The 9,548-nt window shown below is 36.5% G+C and overlaps 2 non-coding genes across 2 annotated transcripts; both read right to left on the minus strand.

The window, feature by feature from the left end:
• Nucleotides 1-1,870: 1,870 nt before the first annotated feature.
• Nucleotides 1,871-1,989, minus strand: LOC132915555 (5S ribosomal RNA). The gene has a single exon (XR_009659900.1). It is a non-coding gene; the product is annotated as a 5S ribosomal RNA (ribosomal RNA).
• A 6,476-nt stretch (nt 1,990-8,465) lies between these two features.
• LOC132915567 (5S ribosomal RNA) lies at nt 8,466-8,584 on the minus strand. The gene has a single exon (XR_009659911.1). It is a non-coding gene; the product is annotated as a 5S ribosomal RNA (ribosomal RNA).
• Between the last annotated feature and the right edge of the window lie 964 nt (nt 8,585-9,548).

A 9,548-nucleotide genomic window follows, 5' to 3' on the forward strand; every position in this document is an offset into this window, starting at 1 on the left:
TAACGTAGTAGTATAGAACGTTATACCTTATAACGTAATGCTACGTAACGTTATACGTTATAATGTAGTAGTATATAACCTTATACGTTATAACGTAATACTATATAATGCTATACGTTATAGGGTAATTGTATATAACGTTATACGTCATAAGCTCATACTATATGACGTTATGCGAATCCAGGCTACCATTATTATGTATTGCGTTATATGGTACAACGTTATAATCTATTACGTTATAACGCATTTAGTTATGTAGTATCACGTTATATATTGAAATCTTTCGAAAAGTGACGCAAGTATTAAAGGAAAAAAACGCTGGATATCATACATGCCAGCTCAAAACAGAAAGAAATTACAAAATAGTAATCAGAGACCTACACCAAAGAACAAACAACGCAATGCATACGGTGTCGACAATAAGGACACACAAAAAATTACTGAGTGTCCCGGCGTGTGTCAAATGTGCAAAAAGCTACCTAACAAACTGCTCATACACAGAAAATAGAAACGAAGTAAAATGCTATAATTGTAACGGAAACCACCCAGCGAGCTATAAAGGCAGCGAAATCAGAAAACAACTGCAACGTGAACTATTTCCACCACTTCGAAGCAGAACATACAGCAACTAGATATTACGGAATCAGATCCAGCACCAAAGAATACAATACCTATCGAACACTAATCATAGAAACATCAACACCTTTGGTAGTGTCACTGTGATCTTGGAATATGGAATAATCATATTTTACATACCAGTTCGCATACCATAGCCATCAAAACTACAATTAAGCAGTAACAGCAAACCCGTGTGCCGGCATCCAGCGATAACCCCTCTACAGGAGCCAAAACCTTGATACAAAAATCCTCTCAAGTCAGCACTCGACATTTCATTCCTATTTCTGTTCTGTTCATGTGACATTCTGTACCGTTACTCTGTCAGTTTTGTAATAAATTGTGAAACAACTATCAATTGTTATTAATTGTAGTACGAATCTCTCACCTTACGTGTGGAACGTGAAATAATTTCGAACCGCCGCGACAGTACCACTTGAAGTAAAAAGATATTGTTTGGTCTGAAGGACCTTAACTATGAAAATGCCAAGATTCATGGAGGGTCCTTAAGATTATTGAGGGTACGCAATAAGGGTGTGTAGATATCTGGCAGGAATCTTGCTCGCGGCGTGGTGTGAGCTTTGTTAGAGAGTCGCCGGACATAACAAGCAGATGTACTTACGAAGGCGTTACCGAAACCAAGATTTCAATATTTATGACAAAAATTAGGTCTGAAAAATAAGAATAATATTAAAAAGTAATTGTTTGTAAAGATTTCGAGTTTTAGGAAGGGTGTTGAAGTAATACTCACTTCTAGGAAAACTACATCTTCTTTAGCGTTTAGTTTTCTTATTCCGCGAAGCTATTGAGTATTGCTTAGCTCTAAATCAATTCGAAGGGCCTTTCAGTCTCATAGCCTTTTCTAGGAACATGCTACGTACTGATGGTGCAGCGGGGTATAAACATGCCGGTTCTTCGTAATTATATAAATATCCATAGGCCCATTGCTTCGAAGCTCCATAGTAAAATAACGCTGCGGATCTGGATTACCGTACACTGTACTTGTACTTATACTTACTTGAATATATTTCCATTATACATTCATCCGCGCATTTTCACTCTCTATTTCGAGATAAACCTCAACAGCTTTTGATGTACAAAAAAAAAAGAATATTTAGAAAAATATAAATGTGTGTAAAAATACAAATGATATAATGTATGGTAATACCAAAACATTAATTTTTTCGATGCTTAAATTATAGATTATTGAAAGTAGATCGTTAAGGAAAGTAAAAAAGATTGGAAAAATAAAGAAAACCAACACCACACGGAGTTCCCAAGCGGTCACCCATCTAAGTACTACCCGTGCCCAGCGTTGCTTAACTTTCGTGATCGGACGGGAACGAGTGCACTCAACGCGGTTTGGACGTTGGCTGAAAAAAATGGTTTTGTTATTTGCTTTTGTTGGAGCGATGCTCACTTCTAAGAAAATCCTATATCTTGTTTAACAACGCATACTTCCCGAAAAAGTGGAAAAAAGCCAAAATAATAGCAATCACAAAAAAAAATAAAGACGGCTCATCACTCACAAACCTACGACCAATAAGTCTCCTCCCCAACATAAGCAAAGTATTTGAAGTAGTCATCAACAACCCCCTAACTACATTCTGCAAAAAAAAAAAACATTATACCAGAAAACCAATTTGGCTTCCGACACAAACACTCCACACTACACGCGACAAACAAACTCACGTCAGACATCTGCTGGGCACTAAACGCAAAACAACGAGTAGCCGCCTGCTTAATAGATCTCGAAAAAGCCTTCGACACAGTCTGGATCACAGGCCTCATTTATAAATTAATAAAAAAAAACTTCCCGAGATACTTAATCAAAATAGTATGGGACATGATCACAATCAGAACATTCCTAATGACCGAGGGTTCTCATACATCGAACAAAGAATTCACCATAAAAAACGGACTCCAACAAGGAACTGTAAACTCCCCGCTACTCTTCAACATATACAACAGTGACATATTAAACCTGTTCGACATGAACAAATCTACCCACAAACGCTCCATAGCCTTCGCAGACGACCTAATCATCTACGTAACAGGCCGCAAAACTAAAACAATAAACACAGACCTCCAAGAACTATTCGACAAAATCAACGATTACTACCACACATGGAAACTAAGAATCAACGCAAACAAATGCGAAAGCATACTGTTCAAACCCAAAACCAGCGAAATCGGCCCAGCAGAAAGAAAACACTGCAAAAATTTCCAATTAAAAGAAAAGGCATCCGAAGAGTCAATCATACCGCACAAAAACTGCGTAAAGTACCTAGGCATAAACATAGATGACAAACTAAATTACAAACAACACATAGAAACCCAACTCGCCAAGGCCAATAAAGCATTCTGGAGAGCAAAAAGACTATTTTATTCGAAACATCTCAAGAGCAATGTAAAAACATTATGCTACCAAGCTCTAATTAGGCCAATTATAACATACGGTTGCCCAATCTGGTACAACATACCAGCAATGCTAATGGAGAGAATTCGCGTTTTCGAAAGAAAATGCATTAGAGCTTGCCAAAATGCGTACAGATCCGAACAGAGCGGATACAAAAAATATATAAAAAACAAAAAAATTTACGACCTAGCCAACATTCACCGCATTGACTGTCACATACTAAAACTAGCAAGAAATCATTTCGCACAAGCGTCAAAAATAAAAGAAAACAGCCTAATCTTCAGCGGCTTATACCCAAACGTACTATATTACAAAAATACAATGACAACAGGCTACATCCCCCCAGAAGCGTTCCTATACCTAGACGAAAAAAATTACCTCCAAGACCAAAACAATATCCCGATAATTTTCCACATAAAAAGAAAAATAGGGATAAAGACAATACTCTACGAGGAAAACTTAAACGGACTGACTGCAGACACCAGGTGGAGGTACAACATGGCCCTCCCCCAAAAAGACACTAAAGACAAACACAGAAAAAACACAAAAAAATATTGGTGGATTCCAAAACCATAAGAAAATATAAGTGAAAACTACCAATTCGACAAAAAAACCATTCCTACCACCGTGTAACCTAGATGTAAGTACTGTAAATATGTAAATACTGTAATCATTGTAAATAATATAATTTAACACCCCCTCTCCCCTTCCCTCTCATCCCCCCCCCCCAAAAAAATCCCACAACGCATAAAAGTAATACACCGAGGAGTCCTGTTTTGCGGCCAAGTTTCAGGACAAAATACAACACACACAAGAATACACAAAAATCACGCTCCAATGCGACTTAAACCCAAAAAACAAAAAAATAAACGCAAAAACCGAAAATCCACGACACATATTAGACCATGGCTACGTCGTACCGACGCGTATCGGTACTTTTGCCTAAACACACTATACTCAAATTCATTGTTTATTGTGAATCTCAGAAATGTACAAAAAATCAAATATTGGCTAAATAAACTATTTAAAAAAAAAAAAAAAAAAACTCTTGTTGGCAGGATTGGAATCGTTGCCACGCATCCTGAAGCTGATATTGCAGTGTACTCACACACGTGGTGCGTGATGCGGTGGATGGCTCAGGGTCATCAATGCTCTCCCTTATGTACTTGACGGCAACTTCGAACTGTTTGTCGCGCCTTTTTCTTATGTTGTTGCTTTTTGCCATGGTCGGCATGATTAGTGACGTAATTAGAATTAAAACTTCTTACGTTCCTGATTTCTGACGTCCAAGCGTGTTGTATAATGGCGGTGGGATCACGTGGCACTGTATGTTCACTGTTAGGAGCACTTTTTACTGGCACGTGAATCCGGCTCGAAGGACCATGTATTTTCGTCCAGTCGCGGGGAGACGCGTTCGCTTTGAGACGCGTCAACGGGAGTCGTAAATTCCCGTTACGATGTACGAATCGACACCGCGAGCAGGGCGATCCCCTGATTTCAGTTACGATAATAGGGGTGGTTGTGTTGGAATAGCTGTAGTCTACAGTTATCTAGTATATATTTATTTATCACCATTAACAAAACGTGGGGCTTACAGAAATTATTTTTAGATCTTACCCGAGGGTTTAGGTATTAGCGCGTTATAGCCCGAGAACCTGACTGACTGTCTGCTCTACTGCTCTTACTGAGGAAAACTCGGTGAGGGTGTGTTCTTCTGAACTAAGGACGCGGATTCGCTGTTTACTCTTTTGGGTAGAATAGTGAGGGTAACGATCCGCGATGCCCATTGGTTATGGCCAATGTTAATAAATACCATATGAGGAGAAAGTCTCCTGCACATTTGGCTCATGAGTGTCCTTGTTCTTGCGGAAAACCCAGCAGTTTCGCAGGGCACATCTGCTTTCTTCGCAATTAGCGAGGATGTGCAATTAACTAACGGACTTTTGGGACCTTCCATAAACTGGCGCTGTTTATGTGACTGTAACTGTATACGATATTACATAATGCTACATAACGATATACATCATTCCGTAATAGTATATAACGTTATACGTTGTTACGTAATGCTACATAACGTTATGCGTTATTACGTAATAGTATATAAGGTTATACGTTGTTACGTAATAGTATATAACGTTAGACGTTATAGGGTAATACTATATAACGTTATGCACTATTACATAATAGTAGATAACGTTACACGTTATTACCTAATAGTATGTATCGTTATACGTTATTACGTAATAGTATGTAGCGTTATACGTTATTACGTAATGCTACATAACGTTATACGTTATAAGGTAATAGTATATAACGTTATACGTTGTTACGTAATAGTATGTAACGTTATACGTTATTACGTAATAGTATATAACTTTATACGTTATAGAGTAATACTATATAACGTTATACGTTATTACGTAATAGTATATAACGTTATACGTTGTTAGGTAATGCTACATAACGTTAAACGTCATTACGTAATTGTATATAACGTTATACGTTGTTACGTAATAGTATATCACGTTATACATTGTTACGTGATGCTACATAACGTTATACGTCATTACGTAATAGTATATAACGTTATACGTTATTACGTAATAGTATGTAACGCTATTCGTTATTACGTAATAGTATGTAACGTTATACACTATTACATAATAGTACATAATGTTATACGTTATTACGTAATATTATATAACGTTATACGTTATTACGTAATAGTATATAACGTTATACGTCATTACGTAATGCTACATAACGTTATACGATATTACGTTATAGTATATAACGTTATACGTTGATACCTAATGCTACATAACGTTATACGTCATTCCGTAATAGTATATAATGTTATATGTACATTGTTACGTGATGCTACATAACGTTATACGTCATTACGTAATAGTATATTACATTATACGTTATAAGGTAATACTATATAACGTTAAACGTTTTTACGTAATAGTATGTAACGTCATACGTTATTACGTAATAGTATATAAATTTATACGTTGTTACGTAATGCTATATAACGTTATACGTTAGAAGGTAATACTATATACCGTTATACATCATTACGTAATAGTGTATAACGTTATACGCTGTTGCGTAGGGCTACATAACGTTAAACGTCATTACGTAATTGTATATAAAGTTATACGTTGTTACGTAATATTATATCACGTTATACATTGTTACGTGATGCTACATAACGTTATACGTCATTACGTAATAGTATATAACGTTATACGTTATTACGTAATAGTATGTAACGCTATTCGTTATTACGTAATAGTATGTAACGTTATACACTATTACATAATAGTACATAACGTTATACGTTATTACGTAATATTATATAACGTTATACGTTATTACGTAATAGTATATAACGTTATACGTCATTACGTAATGCTACATAACGTTATACGATATTACGTTATAGTATATAACGTTATACGTTGTTACCTAATGCTACATAATGTTATACGTCATTACGTAATGCTATTATAACGTTAAACGTTTTAAAGTAATACTATATAACGTTATACGTTATAACGTAGTAGTATAGAACGTTATACCTTATAACGTAATGCTACGTAACGTTATACGTTATAATGTAGTAGTATATAACCTTATACGTTATAACGTAATACTATATAATGCTATACGTTATAGGGTAATTGTATATAACGTTATACGTCATAAGCTCATACTATATGACGTTATGCGAATCCAGGCTACCATTATTATGTATTGCGTTATATGGTACAACGTTATAATCTATTACGTTATAACGCATTTAGTTATGTAGTATCACGTTATATATTGAAATCTTTCGAAAAGTGACGCAAGTATTAAAGGAGAAAAACGCTGGATATCATACATGCCAGCTCAAAACAGAAAGAAATTACAAAATAGTAATCAGAGACCTACACCAAAGAACAAACAACGCAATGCATACGGTGTCGACAATAAGGACACACAAAAAATTACTGAGTGTCCCGGCGTGTGTCAAATGTGCAAAAAGCTACCTAACAAACTGCTCATACACAGAAAATAGAAACGAAGTAAAATGCTATAATTGTAACGGAAACCACCCAGCGAGCTATAAAGGCAGCGAAATCAGAAAACAACTGCAACGTGAACTATTTCCACCACTTCGAAGCAGAACATACAGCAACTAGATATTACGGAATCAGATCCAGCACCAAAGAATACAATACCTATCGAACACTAATCATAGAAACATCAACACCTTTGGTAGTGTCACTGTGATCTTGGAATATGGAATAATCATATTTTACATACCAGTTCGCATACCATAGCCATCAAAACTACAATTAAGCAGTAACAGCAAACCCGTGTGCCGGCATCCAGCGATAACCCCTCTACAGGAGCCAAAACCTTGATACAAAAATCCTCTCAAGTCAGCACTCGACATTTCATTCCTATTTCTGTTCTGTTCATGTGACATTCTGTACCGTTACTCTGTCAGTTTTGTAATAAATTGTGAAACAACTATCAATTGTTATTAATTGTAGTACGAATCTCTCACCTTACGTGTGGAACGTGAAATAATTTCGAACCGCCGCGACAGTACCACTTGAAGTAAAAAGATATTGTTTGGTCTGAAGGACCTTAACTATGAAAATGCCAAGATTCATGGAGGGTCCTTAAGATTATTGAGGGTACGCAATAAGGGTGTGTAGATATCTGGCAGGAATCTTGCTCGCGGCGTGGTGTGAGCTTTGTTAGAGAGTCGCCGGACATAACAAGCAGATGTACTTACGAAGGCGTTACCGACACCAAGATTTCAATATTTATGACAAAAATTAGGTCTGAAAAATAAGAATAATATTAAAAAGTAATTGTTTGTAAAGATTTCGAGTTTTAGGAAGGGTGTTGAAGTAATACTCACTTCTAGGAAAACTACATCTTCTTTAGCGTTTAGTTTTCTTATTCCGCGAAGCTATTGAGTATTGCTTAGCTCTAAATCAATTCGAAGGGCCTTTCAGTCTCATAGCCTTTTCTAGGAACATGCTACGTACTGATGGTGCAGCGGGGTATAAACATGCCGGTTCTTCGTAATTATATAAATATCCATAGGCCCATTGCTTCGAAGCTCCATAGTAAAATAACGCTGCGGATCTGGATTACCGTACACTGTACTTGTACTTATACTTACTTGAATATATTTCCATTATACATTCATCCGCGCATTTTCACTCTCTATTTCGAGATAAACCTCAACAGCTTTTGATGTACAAAAAAAAAAGAATATTTAGAAAAATATAAATGTGTGTAAAAATACAAATGATATAATGTATGGTAATACCAAAACATTAATTTTTTCGATGCTTAAATTATAGATTATTGAAAGTAGATCGTTAAGGAAAGTAAAAGAGATTGGAAAAATAAAGAAAACCAACACCACACGGAGTTCCCAAGCGGTCACCCATCTAAGTACTACCCGTGCCCAGCGTTGCTTAACTTTCGTGATCGGACGGGAACGAGTGCACTCAACGCGGTTTGGACGTTGGCTGAAAAAAATGGTTTTGTTATTTGCTTTTGTTGGAGCGATGCTCACTTCTAAGAAAATCCTATATCTTGTTTAACAACGCATACTTCCCGAAAAAGTGGAAAAAAGCCAAAATAATAGCAATCACAAAAAAAAATAAAGACGGCTCATCACTCACAAACCTACGACCAATAAGTCTCCTCCCCAACATAAGCAAAGTATTTGAAGTAGTCATCAACAACCCCCTAACTACATTCTGCAAAAAAAAAAAACATTATACCAGAAAACCAATTTGGCTTCCGACACAAACACTCCACACTACACGCGACAAACAAACTCACGTCAGACATCTGCTGGGCACTAAACGCAAAACAACGAGTAGCCGCCTGCTTAATAGATCTCGAAAAAGCCTTCGACACAGTCTGGATCACAGGCCTCATTTATAAATTAATAAAAAAAAACTTCCCGAGATACTTAATCAAAATAGTATGGGACATGATCACAATCAGAACATTCCTAATGACCGAGGGTTCTCATACATCGAACAAAGAATTCACCATAAAAAACGGACTCCAACAAGGAACTGTAAACTCCCCGCTACTCTTCAACATATACAACAGTGACATATTAAACCTGTTCGACATGAACAAATCTACCCACAAACGCTCCATAGCCTTCGCAGACGACCTAATCATCTACGTAACAGGCCGCAAAACTAAAACAATAAACACAGACCTCCAAGAACTATTCGACAAAATCAACGATTACTACCACACATGGAAACTAAGAATCAACGCAAACAAATGCGAAAGCATACTGTTCAAACCCAAAACCAGCGAAATCGGCCCAGCAGAAAGAAAACACTGCAAAAATTTCCAATTAAAAGAAAAGGCATCCGAAGAGTCAATCATACCGCACAAAAACTGCGTAAAGTACCTAGGCATAAACATAGATGACAAACTAAATTACAAACAACACATAGAAACC

Source organism: Bombus pascuorum, chromosome 17 (assembly GCF_905332965.1).
Source record: "Bombus pascuorum chromosome 17, iyBomPasc1.1, whole genome shotgun sequence".
Classification (NCBI taxonomy): Eukaryota; Metazoa; Arthropoda; class Insecta; order Hymenoptera; family Apidae; genus Bombus; species Bombus pascuorum.